Here is a 26,926-nt window from a genome sequence, read left to right on the forward strand (position 1 = left end):
TTAAATCAAGGTTTCATCCTGGCACGATATGATAGTAATTGCGTGGTTTCTTGAAGGGCCCGTGTTCACTTCATTCACTTCCTTTCCCACGTTTTCATAAACCTCTTTTTCACCAATTCCATTTAAACCCGAACCACTCCCCTGGCCGATGGTTAAGGGCCGGATTTCATCAGTGCAGCCCAAACTGGGAACCGTGATCCCCTCTGCTGCATCCATGAAATCTCCGTTACAGCCGCCCTTTGATGCCTTTTTGTTTTTATACTTGACCGTACTTGTAGACAAGAGTACCGTGAATAAGGTCGATGACCAGAAAGACAAACAGCAGGAAATAAATGGCAGAATTTGTACTTGACCTGGGGTCGGCCAAAGCCCCTCATCATCATCATGCAATAAAGATACAAACTGAGTACTGTTTAGCTGAACAAGGTACAGCCTTGGCTCTGCTTTATTACAGCCCAAAGTGCCTGACTCACAAAATGGCTGGCCTTTTATACCAGAGCAGCACCATGTGCGTGCTGCTCAGTGGTCTCCAACAATGATGCCATCTGGTGGCTACAAACATCATGTACATACATGATAATGCCCTTCTCTGAGATCTTATCACAGTCTTTCAGAGGATGAGACGGTCTGGTGCTTTACACTCCCGGATTGACCGTCTCAGTTCGATTCTGGCCTTGGGTGAATGTGCGGAGTCTGTTGTAGCTGGTGGTTGGATGGCTGACTTGTTGGGGGTGGCAGTGGCTATGTCAGAAATTGCAAGTCCATTTTTATTGAACAAGCCTGTGATGGGAATTCCAGGTTCATTGATGACCCTTGAGTCCACTGAAGGCTGCCGGTGGGTTGGTTGGTCAACGATGGTTTCTTCGTCCAACTGCTTTGGCTCATCTGTGTGCCTCAGCTTTGTCTGATCCATGTGTTTCCTGCAAGTTTGCCCATTCTTGAGCTTAATAACAAATACTCTGTTGCCCTCCTTGGCCATGACCATACCAGTGATCCATTTGGGACCCTGACCATAATTCAACACATATACAGGATCATTAACAGAAATCTCACATAACACAGTTGCACGATCATGGTACCCTTGTTGACTCTGTCTTCTGTATTCAACATGATTATTTAAATCCAGGTGTACAAGAGATAACTTGGTCTGAAGAACTCTTTTCATCATGCGTTCAGCAGGCGAGACCCCTGTGAGTGTGTGGGCTCTTGTCCTGTAACTCAGCAGTATGCAAGATAATGGTCTGCAGTGACCCTTGGGTTACTCTCCTCATGCTTTGCTTAATAATTTGTACTACACGTTCTGCTTGCTCATTGGACGTAGGCTTGAACGGTGCTGACCTTACATGTTTTATGCCGTTAAATTTTACAAACTCCTGAAACTCCTGACTGGTGAAGCACGACCCATTGTCACTCACCACTATGTTGGGCAGACCATGTGTCACGAACATGAAGTTGAGATTCTCTATGGTTGCCGTGGACGTACTGGATGACATATTATGCATTCTATCCATTTCGAATAAGTATCCACCACCACTAAAAATATCTTGCCCAGGAAGGGACCTGCAAAATCTACATGGATCCTGGACCAAGGTTTGGATGGCCATGACCACAGACTCAGTGGCAATTCCACTGGTGCTTTGCGGAGCTGCATGCAGGTGTTGCACTGATGCACGCATACTTCCAGCTCAGAATCAATTCCTGGCCATCATACTGTAATGTCTGTAGCTCCACACTTTGAATGTGGATATATTGTGTTACTACAAATAAAGGTGAATAAATGAGTCAGCTGATCAGAAGCTTCCGGAACTTCTGAGATGCTGTCTGCCATTATAGAAAGATGTGTTTGCTGTGCTCTGTAAATATATCACATTTGGCGATGAGATGGGATTTTACGGATGATTTAAAGCTGAAATTTTGTTGAGGAAGGATTCAGCCAGCCGACAGAGAGACGTTGGAAGCTTCTCTGTCTTTGGAAACAGCTACAAAATCCGAGGTAAAAAGCGAGCACGTTAGTTTAAACTGCAAAGTCAAAATGTCTGCACCCATAGCAGTAATGGGTCATTTAGTTGAATATAAAGGTGACCAGGAAAAGTTTAAGACATATGTGGACCGGCTAGAAATGTATTTCATTGCAAATAATATAATCAAAGTTCCAGAGAATGCAGATCAGAACTGGACTGTGTTGGAACAGAAGAGAGCTATCTTCTTATCGGAAACAGGTCCTGAGTTCTATGAAACCCTGATAAGTCTGCTTGTGCCTGACGAGCCAAAGGACACAACACTTAAAGAGATTTTAATGAAGCTGGAGTGGCACTACAACCCGATACCGTTAGAAATTGCTGAAAGCTATTGTTTCGGTATATTAAATCAAAAGACTGATGAAATTATCAGTGAATGCATTGTAGCATTAACAAAAGCTATCGATTCAATGTCATTTCGGAAACTTTCAAAACCGAGCATTGCGGGACCGTTTTGTTTATGGGATGAAAAATTATGTGAACAGAAGAAAGTTATTGACGACGGATGACTTGACTTTTGAGATTGTTTATCAGACAGTGAGGTCGATGGGCATAGTCGACCAATATTCCTGAGAATTTCATAATAATTGCAGTCATCAGACAACCGAGGTGAATCGCCTGCAGGTTCAAAGTAAAAGGCGGTGGGGCCCCAAAGTCTCAGAAACTGGAAATTCTAACAGAACCAAAGCCATGCTATCAGTGCCTGGGACAGCACATTGCTCAAAGTTGTCCATATGTGAAGGCAGAGTGTTTCTTCTGCAGAAAGACTGGGCATCTTGCGAAGGTATGCCGACTGAAGGGTAAACCAGCTTTCAAAGCTATGAGTCCAGTTTTCAAAGCTATGAGTAGAAATCCCCAGAGACTACATAGCATGGAAGAAGAACAACAGGATGAGGAGATGTTAGAGTTACACGTCATCAGGAGCACGAGATTAATGTCCAGCAATTAGAAAAGTATCAAAATCCACATAGATGTTGCGGGATTCAAGCTGCCAATGGAAATCGACACGTGTGCATCCGTGAGTGTAGTACCGGAGTCGTTATACCTCAACAAATTGCGTGATTTCCCATTGGAGAAATCCAAGATGAAGCTGCGAGGCTACTCACGAGTGAACATTCCTGTGGTAGGTCGTATCACCGTACCGGTGAAATACAAGGATCAATTTCAGAACTTGCCTCTAATAGTAGTGAAAGGAGACAAGCTTGCCTTACTAGGAAGAAATTAGTTGAGATCACTGAAGCTGGATTGGAATTAGATTTTCCATGTTGAAACGAGATTTGCATCAACGGACGATGTTATCAAGAGTTATCCGAAGGTGTTCTGTGAAACGGGTAGTCCGATCCAAGGCTTCAAGGCGAGTGTCAGGGTACAGAAAGACGCTAGATCGGTTTACTGCAAGCCACGTTCTGTACCATATGCACTCAAGGAGAAGGTTGAGCAAGAACTCAAAAGACTAGAGACTGAGAACATTATTTGTAAGATAGATCGATGTAATTAGGCTACACCTAGTGTTGTTGTACCTAAGTCCGATGGTAAGGTAAGATTGTGTGGTGATTATAAAGTAACCGTAAACCAGGTACTAGAGGGTAATATCCCCAATACATTGCGAAATATAGAAGATTTGTTCATAACACTGACAGGTGGTCATATTTTCTCAAAACTGGATCTTACGAATACCTACTTACAGCTTGAACTAGATGAGGAGTCCAAATCATGCTTGACGGTAAATACTCATCTAGGCCGATATCAATTTAATAGGCTACCGTTTGGAGTATCTTCTGCCCCTGCCATATTCCAAGGGGTGATGAATCAAATTTTGCAAGGTATTGAAGGGGTAGTATGTTATTTGGATGACATACTAATTTCAGCACCAAATAGGCAAATTCTTAATAACATATTGAATGAAGTCCTCAAATGGCTAGAGAAGCACAGAGTTCGAGTGTCTGCTCATAAGTGTGAGTTATTTAAAAAGTCAGTGGAGTATTTAGGGTACAGAGTTGCCAAAGATGGTTTACATCCAACCATGGAAAAACTGGATGCAATTAGAAATGCACCCACTCCCAGGAATGTCACTGAACTTCGTTCATTTTTGGGTCTTTTGAACTATTATGGGAAGTTCCTACCAAATTTGGCTACAGTATTATATCCAATATCCACTGAATGAATTTTTGAAAAAACAGGTCCATTGGAAGTGGTCAAAAGAATGCGATACAGCATTTAAGGAGTGTAAAAGCAAATTGATAGAGAGCACCATGTTAGTTCACTATGACATATCTAAGGAGATTAAGCTAGCATGTGATGCCTCTCCGTATGGAGTTGGGGCAGTAATCTCTCATGTATTACGTAGTGGGGAGGAGAGATCAATTGCTTTTGCTGCACACACTCTCAGTGCCAGAGAGCATAATTATGCGCAAATCGAAAGGGAAGCTTTGACATTAATTTTTGGGGTCAAGAAGTTCCACAAATACTTGTATGGTCATAAGTTTACCTTCGTTATGGACCATAAGCCCCCGACAGCAATCCTCCATCCAAAGTCCCCAGTTCCAACATTAGCTGCAGCCCGAATGTTTTGATGGGTTTTGATCTTGTCATCATGATATTGAATACAGCTGATCAGCTGATCACAGTAATGCTGCTGCAATGTCTAGATTGAAACATAGAAACATAGAAATATAGAAAATAGGTGCAGGAGTAGGCCATTCGGCCCTTCGAGCCTGCATCACCATTAAATAAGATCATGGCTGATCATTCACCTCAGTACCCCATTCCTGCTTTCTCTCTATACCCCTTGATCCTTTTAGCTGTAAGGGCCATATCTAACTCCCTCTTGAATATATCTAACAAACTGGCCTCAACAACTTTCTGCGGTAGAGAATTCCACAGGTTAACAACTGTCTGAGTGAAGAAGTTTCTCTTCATCTCGGTCCTAAATGGATTACCCCTTATCCTTAGACTGTGACCCCTGGTTCTGGACTTCCTCAGTATCGGGAACATTCTACCTGCCTCTAGCCTGTCCAATACCGTCAGAATTTTATATGTTTCCATGAGATCCCCTCTCATTCTTTTAAACTCCAGTGAATACAGGCCCAGTCGATCCAGTCTCTCCTCAGATGTCAGTTCTGCCATCCCGGGAATCAGTCTGGTGAACCTTCGCTGCACTCCCTCAATAGCAAGAATGTCCTTCCTCAGATTAGGAGACCAAAACTGAACACAATATTCCAGGTGTGGCCTCATCAAGGCCCTGTACAACTGCAACATGACCTCCCTGCTCCTATCCTCTCGCTATGAAGGCCAAAATGTCATTTGCCTTCTTCACCGCCTGCTGTACCTGCATGCCAACTTTCAATGACTGATGTACCATGACACCCAGGTCTCGTTGCACCTCCCCTTCTCCTAATATGTCGCCATTCAGATAATATTCTGCCTTCGTGTTGTTGCCCCCAAAGTGGATAACCTCACATTTATCCACATTATACTGCATCTGCCATGTATTTGCCCACTTGCCTAACCTGTCCAAATCACCCTGCATGGAGCCTTTTAGCATCCTCCTCACAGCTCACACCGCCACCCAGTTTATTGTCGTCTGCAAGCTTGGAGATATTACACTCAATTCCTTTATCTAAATCATTGATGTATATTGTAAATAGCTGGGGTTCCAGCACTGAACCCTGCGGCACCCCACTAGTTACTGCAAGCCATTCTGAAAAGGACCTGTTTATCCTGACTCTCTGCTTCCTGTCTGTCAACCAGTTCTCTATCCACGTCAATACATTACCCCCAATACCATGTGCTTTAATTTTGCATACTAATTTCTTGGGTGGGACCTTGTCAAAAGCCTTTTGAAAGTCCAAATACACAACACCCACTGGTTATTCCTTGTCCACTCTACTGTTACATCCTCAAAAAATTCTAGAAGATTTGTCAAGCATGATTTCCCTTTCATAAATCCATGCTGACTTGGACCGATCATGTCACTGCTTTCCAAATGCGCTGCTATTTCATCTTTAATGATTGATTCCAACATTTTCCCCACTACTGATGTCAGGCTAACCGTTCTATAATTCCCTGTTTTCTTTTCCTTCTTTTTTAAAAAGTGGGGTTACATTAGCTACCCTCCAATCCATAAGAACTGATCCAGAGTCGATAGAATGCTGGAAAATGACCACCAATGCATCCACTATTTCTAGGGCCACTTCCTTAAGTACTCTGGGATGCAGACTATCAGGCCCTGGGGATTTATTGGCGTTCAATCCCATCAATTTCCCGAACACAATTTCCTGACTAATAAGGATTTCCTTCAGTTCCTCCTTCTCGCTAGATCCTTGGTCCATTAGTATTTCCGGAATGTTATTTGTGTCTTCCTTAGTGAAGACAGAACCAAAGTATTTGTTCAATTGGTCTGCCATTTCTTTGTTCCCCATTATAAATTTACCTGATTCTGACTGCAAGGGACTTACATTTGTCTTCACTAATCTTTTTCTCTTCACATAGCTATAGAAGCTTTTGCAGTCAATTTTTATGTTCCCTGCAAGCTTCCTCTCATACTCTATTCTACCCCTCCTACTTAAACCCTTTGTCCTCCTCTGCTGAATTCTAAATTATATGCCTCTTCCTTGGATTTAACATTATCACTAATTTCCCTTGTTAGCCACGGTTGAGCCACCTTCCCCATCTTATTTTTTACTCCAGACAGGGATGTACAATTGTTGAAGTTCATCCATGTGATCTTTAAATGTTTGCCATTGCTTATCCACCATCAACCCTTTAAGTATCATTCACCAGTCTATCCTCGTCAATTCACGTTTCATATCATTGAAATTACCTTTTTTTAAGTTCAGGACCCTGGTCTCTGAATTAACTGTGTAACTCTCCATCTTAATAAAGAATTCTTCCATATTATGGTCACTCTTCCCCAAGGGGCCTCGCACAACAAGATTGCCAATTAGTCCCTTCTCATTACACATCATCCAGTCTAGGATGGACAGCTCTCAAGTTGGTTCCTCGACATATTGGTTTAGAAAACCATCCTTTATATACTCCAGGAAATCCTCCTCCACCATATTCCACCAGTTTGGTTAGCCCAATCTATATGTACATTAAAGTCACCCATGATTACTGCTGTACCTTTATTGCACGCATTCTTAATTTCCTGTTTGGTGCCAGCCCCAACCTCACTACTACTGTTTGGTGGTCTGCACCATTACAGCCATGGAAATGGACTCCTAGGTGTGGCTAAGGCTACATATTGATTTTTCTGAGCTAGAAGGACAACAATTGTTCATTGTAATTGATTGCCATTCCAAGTGGGTCGAGGTGTTTCCAAGTGGAAAATAACAACAAGTAAAACATTAGACATTTTACAAAATTTATTTTCTTCATTTGGCCTCTCAGAAGAAATTGTTTCGGATAATGGGCCACAATTTCATTCAGAAGAATTTGCACAGTTCACGAGCAAAAATGGTGTGAAACATACCAAGGTTCCACTGTACCACCCTGCTTCGAATGGTGCAGCAGAGCGCACTGTACAAATTGTAAAAGGTGCCCTCATCAAATAAATGTTGAATCCAAATCCAAAGAAATGGCAGTTGTCATTGGATCACAAATTGGCCAATTTTCTAATTATATATCATAATACTCCTCATATAACTACTGGTAAAACACCAGCAGAGTTGTTTCTCAAACGACAGCTACAAACCAGATTCTCGTTGTTAAAACCAACTTTGGCACAGTCCATAGAAGAGACACAATTAAGAAAGAAAGAGAATCATGATAGAAGTAGAGTAAAAGAGAGAAGTGTGAAAGTAAATCAGAAGGTGAGCGTGAAGAACCATCACCATAAATGGTTAAAGTGGTTACTAGGAAGAGTGGTGCAGATATGTAGTCCTCGCACATATTTGGTAAAGATGTTTGATAATGGACAGGTTAGGTTTGATCACATTGATCATATTTTACCTACAGACATGGAAGGAGTTGAAGGTGGGAATGATTCAATTATTTCTGACTCATCAGATAGTTTTGATACACCAGTAGCATATCCTAAATCCACTGTACTGGAAACAAATCCAAGAGAAAATCAGAATTTAAGTCTGAGTCCGAGTCAGGGAAACAAACAGTCTGAAGTTAGAGAGAGTTCAAATGAAAATCAAAGAAATCCCTTGGAGGAAAACTTTCCTCAGGATCAGCCTGGAATGAGTTTAGATTCGACACGATGTTTGGAAGGTTCTGTTCGAGAGCGAAGGTATCCTCTTCGAAACAGAAAACCAGTGTTTAAGCTAAATTTGTAAATATGGCAAAATAAGTCCTTTGTTATGTTATGTATAAACATGCAAGTTATATATGATATTTGTTATAATAACGTCTTCATTAAGGAGGGAGAAGTGTAATGTCTGTCACTCCACACTGTGGATGTGGACGTATTGTGTTACTGCAACTAAAGGTGAATAAATGAGTCAGCTGACCAGAAGCTTCCGGTACTTCTGAGATGCTGTCTGCCATTAGTTGAAAGCTGTGTGTGCTGTGCTCTGTGACTATATCACACATACGTGAGATGTGGCAATAGCCTTCATCATCACTATACCAAGATGAGTATGTGTAACTGACACACAAACTTCTCTCTCCCTTTCTTGGGCATTACAACGCGATTGCCCCACAATGTGCAATCTGCTTGAATAGACAGTTCGTCCTTGCGACAAATGTATGGTTTGGCCTCCTCGCACATTTGCTTAGGTATGGCAGACCAATCCCCTTTGAGGATGCAACCCTTTACCACCGATAATATCAGGACCTGGCTGGTCCAGGTCTTAATTTGTTGAGCCGTGACAGGGGTACCTTCACTCTCAAAAGCATCCATGATTAAAATTAAATCAGCCAGTTGTGGCGTTTCCACCTCCGGTGTGGGCAACAGCAACTGGCTCAAAGCATCAGCACAATTCTCTGTGCCAGGTCTGTGGTGAATGACATAATCATAGGCAGATAATGTCAGCGTCCACCCTTGGATGTGGGATGAAGCGCTGGTATTGATAACTTTGCTCTCGGAAATCAACGAAATGAGCAGCTTTGTGATCGGTCTCTAATTCAAACCTCAGATCGAACAGGTATTAATGCATCTTTTTAACACCATACACACTCGCTAAAGCTTCTTTTTCTACCATACTGTAGGCTCTTTCTGCTTGAGACAAACTTTTGGATACATACGCGACAGGTTGAAGTTTCCCCGACTCATTGGCTCGTTGTAACACGCAACCAATTCCATATGACGTTGCGTCACAGGCCAAAACGAAACATTTACATGGGTCATAATTTACCAGTAGCTTGTTTGAGCAAAGCAGATTGGTGGGTTTCTCGAAAGCTCTGTCTTGCAATGTGCCCCACACTCAGTTGTTGCCTTTTCTCAATAGCATGTGCAGTGGTTCAAGTAAGGTGCTCAATTTCGGTAGAAAGTTACCAAAGTAGTTGAGTAGACCCAGGAACGAATGCAGCTCCATCACGGCTTGGGAGCATTCTTGATGGCTTTGGTTTTCACATCAGTAGGTCTGATGCCATCAGCGGCAATTTTCCTCCCGAGGAATTCGACCTCCGGTTAAGTCTGAGTCCCACTCTGTCCCAACGCAGTAGAACCTCTTCCAGGTTGTTCAGATGTTCCTTAGAGTCATGACCGGTGATCAGGATGTCATCTTGGAACATAACAGTTCTGGGAATGGACTTCAGTGGACTTTCCATATTCCTCTGGAATATTGCTGCAGCCGAGCGAATTCCAAACGGGCACCTGTGGTAAATAAACAGTCCTTTGTGCGTGTTAATGCACATAAGTCTCTTTGATGTCTCGACCAACCCCTGCGTCATATAGGCCGATGTCAAGTCCAGTTTTGTGAACGACTTCCCTCCAGCTAGCGTCGCAAACAAGTCATCAGCCTTTGGTAACGGGTACTGATCCTGTTTCGAAACCCTGTTGATTGTAGCCTTGTAGTCTCCACAGATTCTGATTGTGCCATCACTTTTCAGCACAGGAACAATGGCGCTGGCCTATTCATTAAATTTGACCCGTGATATGATCCCTTCACGCTGGAGTCTGTCCAGTTCAATTTTGACCTTCTCCCTCATCATATACTGCACTGCCCGAGCTTTATGATAGATGGGTCTTGCATCTGAGTTCACCTGGATCTGCACCTTGGTTCCCGTGAACTTATCAATACCTGGTTCGAACAGCGAGGGGAACTTGCTCAATACTTGGGCACATGTATCTTCCTCCGACGGCAACGCCTTTATCTCGTTCCAGTCGCATCTGATTTTCTCCAACCAGCTCCTGCCAAGCAGCACTGGGCCATTGCCTGGAACAATCCACAGCAGTAACTCGTGAACCACACCATTATACGACACATTAACTTGTGCATTGCTAATCACCTTTATCAGTTCTTTGGTGTACATGCGCAGCTTGGTGTTAACAAGGCTCAGACGAGGCCTCACAATATCCCACAGCTTATTAAATGCCCTCTCATTCATGATCGATTGATTTGCCCCTGTGTCCAGTTCCATCGATACCGGTATCCCGTTAAACTTCACATTAATCAAAATTGGTTTACTCTTGGTTATGAAAGAGTACAGTCCATACACTTCCTCCTCTGGAATCTCGGATTATGTATCTGGATCCGTGCTAGTCTGACTCTTATCCTCCACGTGGTGTGTCGCAGCTAACTTGCTCATTTGCGCTGGAGATGCCCCACTCTCAGGCAGCCTTTGCAACTATATTGGTTAAATCGGCACTACTGCCGGACTTTGGGCAGTAACAGGTTTCGCGAAAGGAGCTGGATAGGCCCTGCCATGTGCCACTCTGCCAAACGCCGAATCGTTTGCGAACGCGGCCGGATAGGCTCTGCCATGTGCCGCTCTGCCAAATGGCAGATCAATCGCATTTACAGTACTTGCCGTGGTTCGATTCTTCACTGATATTTGCTTTAAACTCCTGTCTGTCGTCATACATGATTGAGTGATCTGGATGGCCCTTTTTAAATCCAACTCCTCCACTGCCAGAAGTTTGCGCAGGATCACCTCGTGGTTGATACCGATAACAAAGAAGTCCCGCAGCATGTCTGCCAACACCGTCCCGAAATTGCACATTCCCGCTCGACGTCTCAGGTCGGCAACGAATTCCGCCGCGCTTTGGCGATCGAACATGTGTATAAAACCTGTATCTCGAGATGATGATGCTGTCATCTGGCTTGAGGTGCTCCCGTACCAATGTACATAACTCCTGGTACGTTTTCTCTGTTGGATCACTAGGCATGAGTAGATTCTTTATCAGACCGTAGATCTTTGAATCGCACATAGTGAGGAACAACGGCCCAGCGTCGACCTGCATCATCGACTCCCTTCATGTTGTTGGCCACGAAATACTGGTTCAAACGGCTCACAAAGTCTGCCCAATCTTTTCCCTCCACAAATCACTCTAAAAATCCCATCGTGCTCATTTTGCAAACAAAGGTTCTTGCATTCTCATCGCCAAATGTTATGTATGCACTAAAGGTACAAACTGATTACTGTTTAGATGAACAAGGTACAACTTTGGCTCTGCTTTATTACGGCCCAAAGTGCCTGACTCACAAAATGGCTGGTCTTTTATAGCAGAGCAGCCACATGTGCGTGCTGCTCAGTGGTCTCCAACAATGACACCATCTGCTGGCTACAAACAGTATATAAATACATGACAATCATCATAGGCAGTCCCTCAGAATTGAAGAAGACTTGCTTCCACTCTTAAAAATGAGTCCTTAGGTGGCTGAACAGTCCAATTCGAGAACCACAGTCCCTGCCACAGGTGGGACAGACAGTCGTTGAGGGAAAGGGTGGGTGGGACAGGTTTGCCACACGCTCTTTCCGCTGCCTGCGTTTGATTTCTGCATGCTCTTGGCGATGAGACTCGAAGAGCTCAGCGCCCTCCCGGATGCACTTCCTCCACTTAGGGCATTCTTTGGCCAGGTGTCAGTGGGGATGTTGCACTTTTTCAAGGAGGCTTTCAGGGTGTCGCTGTAATGTTTCCTCTGCCCACCTTTGGCTCGTTTGCCGTGAAGGAGTTCCGAGTAGAGCGCTTGCTTTGTGCCTATCATGTCTGGCATGCGAACAGGCTGTCCAAAGCTTCAGGAATCTGCACTTCTTCCTCAATGCACACACTCTTGTAATTGCCCAGGCTGTACTGTGTGGCCACCATGCCAATCCCTCCGGCTTCATCATTGTTGCACATATTTTCATTGGGTGTTCTCCAATAGCAGAAAGACCAGGCGGAACTAGGTTCGCACAAAAGGAAAATTATGGTCCCCCTCACCACTGGTACCACCTTTTGCACCAGGAAAGGGTCTTTATCAATGTTACACAGGGTGTTAATTTTCTGATAGTCATATTCCACATCTTGCAGCAACCCCTGTGCAGGTTGGCTTCCGAAATGAGCACACTCCAATTGCCGCATATCCCAGCTGCACGACGGATCCCGTGCCAGAAAGCAAGCATCGCAGCGGGAATATCTGCTGCAGTTTATTGCTAGAAGCTGGACCACCTTGCTAGTTGAACCAATGTAGACAGATCCCTGCTGAACTGCAATGTTCAGAACTTTCTCAGCTGGCTTGAAGACTACATAGTCCTCCGACACGTGAATTTTGGAGCAGTTTCTGACCGCTTTGTGCAAATGTCCAGTTTCTGTACCGAGGTCGAAAACCTCGTATCCCGTCCCATTGGCTGGCATTCACTCTCTGGAAAGTGATCTTGGAAGACAGGGTATCCATCATAATGAGGAGTGGCTTCCCACCAATGGGGCTGATAAAATCAGCCATTATAAGATGGTCTCGAACAAACATCAGCACATTATCCAGCAGATCCAAGGATGTGTTCTGCTCCCTCTTCTTCAACTGGCTAATAATGCATGTGCCAGGTCATGGATCTGGGATTTCACCTTGAAACACGTCGCATTTGTTGGCCTCCCTTTTATACTCCATAAATCACCCATCGAAAGCTTTCTGCACGTCTGCTATTCTGTAAGTGCACACTGCAGAAATATCTTGTTTGTCCCATCTCGTGGAAAAGACTCCGTAGAAAACAATGGAAACTGTATCATCCGCGTTGGGTATAGACATCATGAATCTTATCAAAATACATCTCATTGCCCTTGTCAGCGCACACCAAACGGGCTTTGAGGAAGAAGGTCCATTTTTTCTGGAGTGTCTTCTGGCCACCAATGTCTCCCTTGCAAACATGGCCACTCTGAGAACTCGCACTGCTTTGTAGTACTCGAACTCATGGGCTGTCTCACTGAAGAAGAAGTAGAGCTTGTCATTGTCACCGCTGCCTTTATTTTCTCTAACAAATGTCGATCGCACAAACTCAGGCTCGCTCAGCCATTTGGCAGAATCCTCTGTGCGGATCTTTTCTTGCAGTCCCATGCTCTTGACCACACCCGGATCCTTGCCCTGAAAATCGATCCCCGTCACTGCGTTCAGCACTCTTTCTGCCAGGATTGCTGCAAATGGTTGCATCGGTTCAAATGGACACTTCCCTCACCCCTTTTCCATTCCTTGCACTCTGCTCTCTATTGTGTCGATAGAACTGAAGACCTTAATATATGCAGATTGAGGGTCATAAGCATAAGTCTCGAAGGCAAATAGGTGCATCTCATTCTAGGCTTCCAAAATTCAAATGTAGCTGTAGCATTTAGTCTTCATCTTGTCTTTTCGGATAGAGGAACTACGTTCATTTTCCATTACATTCCACTCTATCATAAATTGATCCTGCTCCACACACGTTAAGTTGAGGACAAAGATAGCATTACTTGCTCCCACATAGAGGTGATTACGTGGTTCGTCTACCAAAAAGGTGGCAAAGGTATAACCACTCTTGGAGATGTTCCTCACTGAAGCCAGCTGCTTAAGCTCTAAGCTGGAGCGGAGCTAAATTATAGAACAAATGGGAATCTATTCAGTCGCCGCTGCCTCCAGGCCAGATCCAAGGTAATCCGATCCTCTGTTATTGAACTACAATAAGCAGACGATGCTTGCGTCTGCGTACACTCGGAGGCAAACTCGAAGCCATCATCAACATCACCGAGGCGTACGAGAGCATGAGCCTTACACTAAACATCCATAAGAAAAAGGTCTTCTACTAACCTGCCCCCGCCACATAGCACTGCCCCCGGTTATCAAAATCCACAGCGAGGCCTTGTGGACCATTTTCCATATCTCGGAAGCTTACTGTCAACAAGGGCAGACATCAACGACAAGGTCCAACACCGCCTTCAGTGTGCCAGTGCAGTCTTCGGTGACCTGAGGAAGAGAGTGTTCGAAGACGAGGACCTCAAACTTGGCACCAAGCTTATGGTCTACAGGGCAGTAATGATACCCACCCTCCTATATGGCTCAGAGACATGGACTCATGTAGAGCAGACACCTCAAAGCACTGGAGAAGTACCACCAGTGCTGCCTCCACAAGATCCTGCAAATCCATTGGCAGGATAGATGCATCAACGTCAATGTTCTTGCTCAGGCCAACATCCCCAGCATTGAAGCATTGACCATGCTCGGTCAGCTCCGTTGAATGGGCCACATCGCCCAAATGCCTGACATGAGACTCACAAAGCAAGCGCCCTACTCAGAGCTTCATCACGGCAAGCAAGTCCCAGGTGGGCAGAGGAAACGCTTCAAGGACACCCTCAAAGCCTCCTTGAAAAAGTGAAACATCCCCACCGACACCTGGGAATCCCTGGCCCAAGACCGCCCAATGTGGAGGAAGAGCATCCGAGAAGACGCTGAACACCTTGAGTCTCATCGCCGAGAGCAAGCTGAAGCCAAGCATAGACAGTGGAAGGAGCGTGCGGCAACCCAGGCACCCCACCCACCTGTTCCTTCAACCACCGTCTGTCCCACCTGTGACAGAGAATGTGGGTCCCGCGTTGGACTCTTCAGCCACCTGAGAACTCATTTTTAATGTGGAAGCAAGTCATCCTCGACTCCAAAGGATTGCTTAAGAAGAGAAGCACTTCTACGATTTTAGACTTCCCCTCAGTGCTTCCATATTCCAATCATCTGAAGGAATGCCAACTTGTGGATATTCTCATAGGTCAGCCTGGAATATTTCTTGTAAATCTTTTCTTCACCCTCTCGAAGGCCTTCACATCGTCCCTAAAGTGTGGTGCCTAGAATTGAACACAATAGTCCAGTTGAGGTGGAACAAGTGTTTTATAAAGGGTCATCATAACCTCCTTGTTTTTGTACTCTATGACTCTATTTATGAGGCCCAGGCTCCAGTATGATTTTTAACCGCTTTCTCAACCTGTCCTGCCATCTTCAATGATTTGTGCATATATACCTCCAAGTCTCTCTGTTCGTGCACCCCCTTTAGAATTGTACCATTTAGGAAATGATATGTTGGCCTTCATAGCTAGGGAATTTGAGTATAGGAGCAGGGAGGTCTTACTGCAGTTGTACAGGGCCTTAGTGAGGACTCACCTGGAATATTATGTACAGTTTTGGTCTCCTAATCTGAGGAAGGACGTTCTTGCTATTGAGGGAGTGCAGCGAATGTTCACCAGACTGATTCCAGGGATGGCTGGACTGTCATATGAGGAGAGACTGGATCAACTGGGCCTTTATTCACTGGAGTTTAGAAGGATGAGAGGGGATCTCATAGAAACTATAAGATTCTGATGGAACTGGACAGGTTAGATGCGGAAAGAATGTTTCCGATGTTGGAGAAGTCCAGAACCAGGGGACATAGTCTTAGGATAAGGGGTAGGCCATTTAGGACTGAGATGAGGAGAAACTTCTTCACTCAGAGAGTTGTTAACCTGTGGAATTCCCTGCCGCAGAGAGTTGTTGATGCCAGTTCATTGGATATATTCAAGAGGAAGTTAGATATGGCCCTTACAGCTAAGGGGATCAAGGGGTATGGAGAGAAAGCAGGAAAGAGGTACTGAGGGAATGATCAGCCATGATCTTATTGAATGGCGGTGCAGGCTCGAAGGGCCAAATGGCCTATTCCTGCACCTATTTTCTATGTTTCTATGTTTCTATGTTTATATTGCCTCTTTTCATTCTTCCAAACACAATGTATCACTTTGCACTTTTTTGCATTAAATTTAATCTGCCATGTGTCTGGCTATTCCACCAGCCTATCTATGTCTTCTTGCAGTCTATCATTATCCTCCTCACTGTTCACTATACTTCCAAGTTTTTTGTCATTTGAAAATGTTGAAATTGTGCACCGTACACCCAGGTCTAAGTCATTAAAATATATCAAGAAAAGCAGTGGTCCTAGTACCGACCCCTGAGGAACACCAGTATACCTTCCTCCAGTTCGAAAAACAAATGTTCACCACTACTCTGTTTCCTATCACTGAGACAATTTTGTATTCATACTGCCATTGTCCATTTATTCCATGGGCTTCAATGTTGCTGGTAAGCCTATTATGTGGCATTTTATCAAATGCATTTTGGAAATCCATGCACACCACATCAACCGCTTGCTCTCATCAACCCTCTCTGTTACTTCATCAAAAAACTCAACCAAGTTAGTTAAACATGATTTGCCTTTAACAAATCCATTTTGGCTTTCCTTAATTAATCCATACTTGTCCAAGTGACTGTTAATTTTGTTCTAGATTATTGGGCTCAATTTTCCCCGGTCATATGCGCCGTTTATTTTGGCGTGCTTTGTTTTTTTGGCGTATTTTTTTCCCCAAGTTTCCCCCTGCGATCTGCGTCAGCATAACTGACTTAATTACGATTTTTCTAGGACAGTTTTTTTTTGTCATGTTTGCACCGGTTTTTTCAATTTTTTGCAGTTTGGCCAACACTTTTTCCTCCTAGGTCGTCAAATCTGACCACTCCCGAAAAACCTTCTGGGCACTTAAGAAAACCAGCACACATTGATAAATCGCCGCTGACAGACGCCATTATTTTTAATCGAAGATTTTGGAGGGAGTCAAGAACACTGTCAAAATCAATAATAAAGTTCAACTTTTTTTTACCTGTCAACGTAGTAAATGCAAATTTGGTGTATTTTAGAAGTTTTCTCATTTTTTTACTCATACATGCCACCACTGAATGTCTTGAAGCAGGGCTGGAGGGTCGTAGGTTTGGCTGGCAGAATCGGCCCCACGCCCGGTCACAGGGGGCTCGGGGCTCATCTCAAAAACAAGCCGTGGCTGGTGGGCGGTGGGGGGGGGAGGGGGTGGCAGGGAGGGGAAGAGAGAGAGAGAAAGCGAGGTGCCGATCAGAAGGCTTCGAGCTCGGGGAGTGAGGTGCCGATCAGAAGCCTCTGCGCTGAGGCCAGGGAATGAGTTGCCGATCGGAAGGATTCTGAAGACTGCAATGACTGGGGGGTATTGTGTCTGTAAGCACGCTAGTAATGACTCAACAAGGTAAGGTATTGTACTTGAACTGTTGTGACCTTAGCCCATTCATTGCAGCTCCTGAATGAGGGTACAGTATGGTGAGCTCCCTTTTATACTTGCTCTCCTGCATTGTGCAGGTGACCCCTAGGTCTCCACCAGTTGCACCCTCTGTTGGTATACAGGCATAGTGTATACAGTGTGAAGATACATTCAGTGGTCTTATGTAACTGTACATTGAGTGTACAGGGTATATACATACACATCACTCCCCCCTAAGTCTTGTGCCACTGGCCTTTGCACGGTGTGCTCTGGCCCTCGACTTGAGTGCCCAGAGCCCTTGTACTTTGTCTGTGCTTGGGAATGGATCTCTTCCTGTGGACCCCAAGTCCTTATTGCCACGACATTGGGAAATGGTCAGCAGTGGACGGTTGGAGGTTGCAGTGGGGTTTGAGTGGGTTCTGGGTGTGATCCATGTGTGTCCATGGCTACATACATCCATTTCCCCCCATACATAGACCATGTGTGTGGCTCGACATCTGCATTTACATACATGTACAGAGAATGGAAAAAAATGGATTGGTTATATCACTCTTTGGGTTTTGCAGAAGTGGAACGAGTACGTACGACAGGTAAGGTACATACCTGGTATTACAGTCTTGCCCCTGGGGTGTAGGTGCAGGTGGGTGAGGATGTTAGTTCCAGAGTAACCGGACTGTGTCCAGGTTGTCTGATGGTGGCACTGCGCCCCCTGCCAGCTGGGTGGGCTTGGATCGCTCCACTGGCTGAGTCTCAGGGCCTTTGCCATTGCCGAGTGGTGGGCAGAGCCACAGGAGTGTGTGGCTTCCCTGTCCTCCTTTGAGGGCTACAGGGTTTCCCTGCTGCCCTTCAGCTGTAGTGGGGGCCTGGTCATCCCAGGTCCCGTCGGGAGGGCTGGAGGGTGCTGGCCTCTTGCTCCCAGTGCTGGCCATGCTGGCCAGAGAGGTAGGGCAGATCTGGGGCAGGGTGCCAGTAGTGGTGACTGTGCCGTCCGCTGATCGCTGGCCCTGCAGTGGGTATGCTCCCACTGTGTGTGTCCATGCTCCCCGGGGCATCACGTTGCTCCCGGAGGTGCAGGCTACATGATCGGGTAGCCTGCTGGACCTGGGTGCTTCCCACGGGAGGTTGCCCTTGATTTTGTTGGCGTACATGTAGAACCCAGCACCACACACTATTCCATCATTTACATTCATAATACATTGGCTCCAACCGCAATCGCCCAACTTGACATTGTTAGTTGTCTTTACAAATTCACATTTGTCAATTACATCTTTTCCCTGTATACTACCGGCATCGCTATACAATGTTATATTTAGATACTTGTATTCGTCAATTACATCTTTTCCATGTATACTATCGATATTGCTGTACAATATTACATTTAGATACTTGTATTCGTCAATTACATCTTTTCCACGTATCCTACCGGCATTGCTGTTCAAAGGTACATTTAGATACTTGCATTTGTTAATTACATCTCTTACGTTAGTATCACTGGCATTGCTGTACAAAGAGTGGAACTGTCCCTTTAATTGTTCTGTGTTGCCGGTCTCCTTTAAGAGGGCCTTGCAATCTTTACCCCAATCCGGTTCGCTGCTCGGCATCACGTGTTGCTCCTTCAATGCTGACCCTCGTGGTCTGGTCGCGGCCATATTGATTTCAGGTTCTTCACCTCATGGTGCGGGCGCCATCTTTTCTCTCTCCACGAGGTAGGCTGCTGTAATCCTTTTCTCCCCAGGTTCTGCCACTGAAGTCGGGAATTTACCTTCTGCGTCGATCTTCTTCCTTCCGAGTCCTGCCACTGGAGCCTGGAAGGTGACATCTGGTCGTTTGGATTGGATCATCTTGCCGTTCGGTTGTGCAGTCTGTGTCATTGCCGTGCAGTCGAGTTGGACGGTAGGATCTTCAGGTGCTGTGATGGATCCAAATTTGGGCCCGCATAGGACGTCAATTGCCGGGGCCTGGAGGCTTTCCCAGCTCCAACAGATTTGGATTTGTTTCATCCATCTTCTTCCTAGCAGCATTGGACCATCACCAGCAACGATCCACAAAGGTAGCTTGTGCATCGTGTCGCCGTAGGACACCTGGACATCCACGCTGCCAACGACTGGGATGGTGACGTTTGTGTAAGTGAGCAGCTTCACCTGGATCGGGAGCATTTTAGGTCGTTAGGCGGGATTGTCCAAGAGTTTCTCGAAGGTTCATCAGCGATTGGCTCGCCTCTGTGTCGACCTCCATTGAGACTGGAACACCGTTGCTTTTGACTTCAATTTTCAACGGAGAACTCTTGGTGGAGCAGGTAAATACTCCATATACCTCTTCCTGGGACTGAGCTGCCTCCTGGACTCTCTGTTTTCATGAGTGCTGGAGCCCGGGTGATCGGCCAACTCTTCAGCGACTCGGTGAGTAACATTTCTTTTACACATTCGCTGGAGGTGGCCTTTAGTGTTACAGCCTTTGCAAGTATAGTCTCTGTATCGGCACTGGTGGGCCTGTGATTTCCTCCACAGCACCAGCATGGAGCTGGCCTTTTGGCCCCATGCGGCGAACTCAGGGTTGCGGGACTCGGGGTAGTAGCCTTGCCTCTAAAGGGCGCCAGTCGGTCCACGGAACTTGCCGAGTTAGAGTCCTGGGGATGAGGCATCATCCTTCTGGAATCGCAGGCCGAGGTCATGAAACCTGGCTGACGTTGATTGCCTTCTGCAGGGTGACCATGGTGTTCGCAGAGAGCAGCCTGTGGAGGAGGCACTTGTGGCCGATTCCAATAACAAAGATGTCCTTCAGTGCTTTGGTGAGGTGGTCGCCAAAATCACACAGTGCAGCCAATCGTCTGAGGTCTGCAGCATATTTTGCGATTTCTTGGCATTCGGGCCACTGGTGTGTGTAGAACCGGTGTCTGGCTGTGAGGATACTCGTTACAAGCTCCGCGAACATTTTGGTTGTCATCTTCTCTGGGGCTAGCAGGTCGGTGTGTCTCCAGCCAGGTCATTCGCGATGAAGTAGTGTTCGAGCCTTTCGACAAAGGCATCCCAATCTTCCCCATCAGCGAATTGTTGAAAGTTGCCAAGGTTAGCCATTTTTCGCGTGGAAATTCATATTCTCATTGCCAGTTATTGTTTCTGTAAGCACTCTAGTAATGACTCCACGCGGTAAGGTATTGCACTTGAACTGTTGTGACCTTAATCCATTTATTGCAGCTCCTGAATGAGGGTACAGTAAGGTGAGCTCCCTTTTATACTTGATTACCTGCAGTGTGCAGGTGACCCCTAGGTCTCCACTAATTGCACCCTCTGGTGGTACAGGCATAGTGTACACAGTGTAAAGATACATTCAGTGGTCTTATGTAACTGTACATTGAGTGTACATGGTATATACATATACAACAGGGTAGGGGGGGCAGGTGTTGGGGGAGAGAGAAGGGGAGAATCACAAGACTGCAATTAGTTAAGGGGGGGAGGGGAGAGGAGAAGTCACAAAACCATCGGACCAGTGCGGAGCTGTGGTCCATCCATACAGACCTTGGGGAGAGAGCGAACTGTGAACCTGTCCTGCCTGCTTTCCTGCCATTTTGAGCTTCTTTCAAAGTATGGGGGCAAGACTGACAATGCGATATCTTGTGCGAGCTTCTGCATCATGGTGCTACGTAGGAGACAATTGATTCGATGTCATTGCATCAGGAACATCAGAGCCCATAGGATGCTGGGCAGGAGGCCTTACCCACCTCGGGTATATTGTGACAGGCATTCGTACCTCCAGCTGAGTGATGCAGACTGTTTTAGAAAGCTGCATTTCCGTAAAGGAGTTATAAGTGAGATCTGTGAGTTGGTGAAAGCAGACCTGCAACCTAGAAGCATCAGGAGGACTGCTTTGTCAGTTGAAGTGAAGGTTACAATTGCACTTTCATTCTATGCCTCCAGCTCGTTTCAAGCTACAACTGGGGATGTGTGTGTCATCTCTCAACGTGCAACACATGTCTCCATTCGCCAGATGCAGTGTATGCACATAGGAATGATTTCATAAAGTTCCCCATGACCGCCCAAGCAATCCATGACAGGGCTGTGGGCTTCTCCAGGATTGCTGGCTTCCCAATGGTACAGGGCTGCATTGATTGTACCCACATCACCTTGCGAGCATCTTTGGAGGATTCTGAGATATACAGGAACAGAAAAGGCTTCCACTCCATTAATGTACAGCTCATGTGTGATGACATGCATCATATCATGTCAGTCGATGCAAGATACCTTGGGAGCACCTATGTTGCATTCATCCTATGTGACAGCGTTATATCTGCCACATTTCACCAGCAGAAGCCAGAAGGGCAGAGCTGACTCCTGGGAGACAAAGGCCTCGCCACCAAGTTCATGACGCCCCTATGCGTAACCCAGATAGAAGCTGACCGTCAATACAATATGTCGCACATTGCGACATGCAGCATCATTGAGAGGACCATTGGCATATTGAAACAGCGTTTCCGATGCCTGGATCATTCCGGAGGCTACTTGCTGTACTCTCCTGAGATTGTCGGTCAGTTCGCTGTTGTGTGCTGCATGCTGCATAACTTACCCATCATAAGGCAGCAGCAACTGGTAGTGGAAGACCCACCTGCGGCTGATGATAATGATGTGGAAGATGCAGATGACAAGCAGGAGGAGGAGGACGCCAAGGATGAGGAAGCCATGCAAGTGCCTGAGGCTGGAGCACAACGGCGGAGGAGGGCGGGCCATCGTGCTCCTTTAATGATTGCTCGAGCCTTGTGCCAGCAGCTCACCGGTGAACGCTTTACTGATGCCTAAGGACTCAGCGACAACTATTCCACATGGACATGTTTACTGTTTGGAGCTGTTCTGTAATGTTGTGTTGTGTTACTGGAACATGATTCAGTTTTATTTTATTCAATAGTTTAACAAACAGTTCTTTTGTACTTAACTTTAATAAAATTATTCTTGTATCAAACTTTATTTTAAGATCACTTAAAAACTTTAAGTCACTTACAAACTTTTAAATTTACATAACTTATAAAAAACGTTTAATTTGAGAACAGTTATAACAGTAACAACAATAATAATAACAATAACAACAACAACAACAATAACAGCAGCAAAGTTTGGCTGTACCCACACATCTCTCCTCCACCTTATGCTAAGAGGTCTTGTACACTCCACCACCCATACCCGCAGGCGGTGGTGCAGTGTGTCTGGGCTTGGTACCAAGCTTATTCTTTCTAAGATCTCGGGTACTGCGCAGCTCTGGGGATGTGGCGGGGGTGGCATCAGCGGCAGGTGGCAAGTTGGAGGGCCCGGCTTTGGGCTCTTTAGAGGTTGGCTTGGTGATTGGAGTGGGAGTGATGGTTGATTCTGTCAATGGACGCGGAGTCTGGGCGGGTTCCCTTATTGCAGCAGCTAACTCCAACATGCCGTCCCTCATGCACCCTGACAGTGTCTCAAGGACCTACAACATTCCCTCCCTCATGTTGATCAAAACTGTCTTAATTACCTGCAACATTCCCTCCCTCATGGTCAGTGACGTGGTTTGCACTACCTCTGACATTCCCTCCCTCATGGTCACTATTCCCTCACTGGTGGTCCCAGACAGCATTCCCATTTTTCATGTCATTGCTGTTACTTCTCCCAACAGTCCTGCTACCTCATCACTCACCCCACTGAAGGTGTCCAGGAGTGATTGGGTAAGGTCAATGCTCTTCACACTCAATGATATCATCTGAACCACATCTGTTTGATCCTGCACCTCAGGAGAGTGTGGTCGAGCTCTCCTTCTCATCCTCCCCACGGGTATGCCTTGCTGCACCCCAGCACTGGGACCCACAGTCTGGGACAGTGGGCGGGGCCCTGCGTGTGCCTCGCTGCACCCCACCACTGGGACTTGCAACCTCGGAAGGTGTGAAACCATGGAATGTCCCACCAGCATTCAAACAACTAGTTGGGCTGTTACATCAATGAACAGCACCTCCTCCAAAGTCAGTACAACAGTTGGCATTTCATCCAGCTCCATCCCCTCCCCCTCCCCCTCACACCAATGTTCTTGGTCTGGAGGGTTGGATTGGAAGATGTTCTCCTCTTCAGGCTCATCCCCGTCTGAATCTTCTGCATCGTCAGGGTTGGCTTCAAGTTCTGCAAAATATAACAGAACACAAAGTGGTTAGCAGCAGAGGAGCGGGCAGGGTGGGTGCCATGAAGAAACGTTGGAACCAAGTTGCAGAAGATTACTGCGCAATGGTGACCACCACGAGATCTGGAGGCCAATGTAAAAAGAAGTGGCAGGACCTTGGTTAAATAATTAGTGTAAGCAATATTTTCATTTATTCAACGCAATTGCAATTGTAAATTGTAAATGCACATCGCAGGCCAGGCAGCAGGCTGATTTGAAGGGCCACATTGAATTTGCAGAACTTACCCTCTCCCTCGAGTGTGGGTCCAGCTTGTGCAGTGGTGATTGCTTTTCTCCAGGCAGGACCCATCAAAGCAGCGACCCTCTCTTCCAAGGGTGTCAGTGGGTGCAGATTTGCCGGTCCTCCCCCTGTTCGAGTTCTTTCCCTTTTATTATGCGCCACCTTCATTTGCAAAGATGAAAACCTAACTTTTTAAAGAGGGTGTCTTTCTGCTGGGTGGGACATACATTTACAATTGCAATTGCATTGAATAAATGAAAATATTGCTTACACTAATTACTTGACCAAGGTCCTGCCACTTCCTTTTACACTGGCCTCCAGATCTCGTGGTGGTCACCATTGCACAGTAATCTTCTGCAACTTGGTTCTAGCGTTTCTTCATTTCTTTGGGTGGAACTTTTATGTGACCTCTGCTGGTGTCCAGCTCCTGCCATCTGTTCTCAATCACAGTAACTAGTGCCTCCACTTCATCCTGTAAGAAATTCTTGGTCCTTGCACCATGTTGCATCTTGTACTGCTGCAGCTGCGATTTTTCTAATGCTCTCACACAGCACTCAACGTTCTCACACACACAAATGGCTCTTTAAAAATGGCCGATTGCCAACTTGGAGCTATACTGTGCATGTGCCGTCTATTGCCACGACATCAGCAGCGTAACTTTTTTTTCCCGTGCATGCGCAGAGGGTGCAGCATGGTTTTTCGGTGCAGACAACAGGCTCCACCCCCCGAGGTGACTGGACACACTGCGCGGCGCCATATTTGAATTATACATCAGGGAAACTTTGTCAAATTATTTACGGTGCATTTCTGGCCTAGAAAAATGGGTGTAACTCTGGCAATACGCCAGAAAACAGGCTTGGGAAAAATTGACCCCTTTGCTTCTAAAACCTTCCCCACTACTGAGGTGAAACTCACTAGCCTGTAGTGGCTGGGTTTACCTTACACCCTTTTTTGAATAAGTGTCCAAGCATTTGCAATTCTCCGGTCCTCTGCACCAGCCTCATAACCCAGGAGGATTGAAAGATTATGGCGAATACCTCCACAATTTCTAACTTTACTTCCCTCAACATCGTAGGATGCATCCCATCCAGTCCTGATGATTTATCTACTTTAAGTACAGCTAGCCTTTCTAGTACCTCCTCCTTATCAATTTTTATCCCATCTCTCCATCTCCCACCACCAGCAGCTCTGTAACTCCTGAAATCTCCAGGCCCCCTCCTCTACTGCAGTCAATTGAGTTAAAACTGGAGAGCCACCTCTGCTTCTCTGCCTCTCCCTGTTATGGGTTCTCTTCTGCAAGGATGGAAAGAATATAATGTTGAGTGGGTGATGGAATGAGTGAAAAGAATGGATGGGCTATATCTGTACAGGTTGACTATGAGGGAGTGCCGTGACATTGCCAAATGGCCTCCTTCTGTGGTGTTACTTGCTACGACAATTCGGAAGGACAAACAGAAAGGAAAAGGAGGTGGAGTAGCACTGTTAATAAAGGATGAGATCAGTGCGTTAGTGAGAAACAATATTGGGTCAGAAGATCAAGATGTTGAATCAGTTTGGGTAGAGATACGGAATAATAAGGAGAAAAAGTTGCAGGTGGGCGTAGTCTATAGGCCCCCTAAAATTAGCTACACTGTCGAATGGACTATAAATCAAGAAATAACGGAGGATTGTAAAAAAGGAAAGGCAATAACCATGGGCGATTTTAACCTTCATATTGATTGGACAAAACAACTTGGCAAAGGTAGCCTTGAGGAAGAGTTCATAGAGTGTATCCGGGATAGTTTCCTTGAACAGTACGTTGCGGAACCAACCAGGGAGCAGGCTATCTTAGATCTGGTACTGTGTAATGAGACAGGATTAATATATTATCTCCTTGTAAAGGATCCTCTCGGAATGAGTGACCGTAACATGGTTGAATTTCAAATTCAGTTGAAGGGTGAGAAAGTTCGATCTCAAACCAGTGTCCTAAGCTTAAACAAAGGCGACTACAAAAATATGAAGGCAGAGTTGGCTAAAGTGGACTAGGAAAATAGATTAAAGTGTGGGACAGTTGATGAGCAGTGTGCAGACATTTAAGGAGATATTTCATAACTCTCAACAAAATATATTCCAATGAGAAGGAAAGGCTGTAAGTGAAGAGATTACCATCCGTGGCTAACAAAGGAAATAAGGGATGGTATCAAATTGAAAACAAGGGCATACAAAGGGGCCAAGACTAGTAGGAGGCCAGAGGATTGGGAAACTTTTTAAAGCCAGCAAAGAACCACTAAAGAAATAATAGAGAGGGACGATAGATTATAAAAGCATACAAGAACAAAATATAAAAACAGATAGTGAGAGTTTCTACAGGTACATAAAATGAAAAAGAGTGACTAAAGTAAATCTTGGTCCCTTAGAGGTTAAAACTGTGGAATTAATAATGGAGAACAGGGAAATGGTAGAGATTTTGAACAAATATTTTGTATCAGTCTTCACGGTAGAAGTTTTTGCCTTTCCCAGGAGATCACATGGCTCCGGTTGGGGTGAAGTTTAGAATATTTCAGTGTAAGGGGTGTCACAGTTGTGTGGGGCAGACTGGTTTACCTTTCCACCATTGTTCATTGTTCATTGGTTTCTATGTAACCTTCAGGGCTGCTGACCGTGGGCCGTGCGGCTCTTTGTCGGCCGGCGCAGACATGATGGGCCGAAATGGTCACCTTCTGCGCTATAAATTTCTATGGTTTCTATGTTTCCATGTAAGACACTAAAAAAAATCCCAATAGTGGATAATCATCATCATCATAGGCAGTCCCTTGGAATCGAGGAAGACTTGCTTCCACTCCCAAAGTGGGTTCCCTGATGGCTGAAAAGTCCAATACGAGAGCCACAGACCCTGTCACAGGTGGGACAGACATACACTGTCAACCGTGAGGGTCTATGGAGCGTCCTACTCCATTTAGATGCCCCCAAAAGTTTGTCAACATCCTTCGCCTGCTTCACAGCGACATGAAGGCCGTGATCCTTACCAACGGATCCATTAAAGAACAATTCATGTTTGGACCGGGTCAAACAGGGCTGCGTCATCGCTCCAATCCCCTTCTCAATCTTCCTCGCTGCCAT

At 45.6% G+C, this 26,926-nt stretch overlaps 1 pseudogene; it reads right to left on the reverse strand.

Annotated features, from left to right (window-relative positions):
* Positions 1-26,926, reverse strand: LOC139245636 (semaphorin-4F-like; annotated as a pseudogene).

Source organism: Pristiophorus japonicus, unplaced genomic scaffold (assembly GCF_044704955.1).
Source record: "Pristiophorus japonicus isolate sPriJap1 unplaced genomic scaffold, sPriJap1.hap1 HAP1_SCAFFOLD_226, whole genome shotgun sequence".
NCBI lineage: Eukaryota > Metazoa > Chordata > Chondrichthyes > Pristiophoridae > Pristiophorus > Pristiophorus japonicus.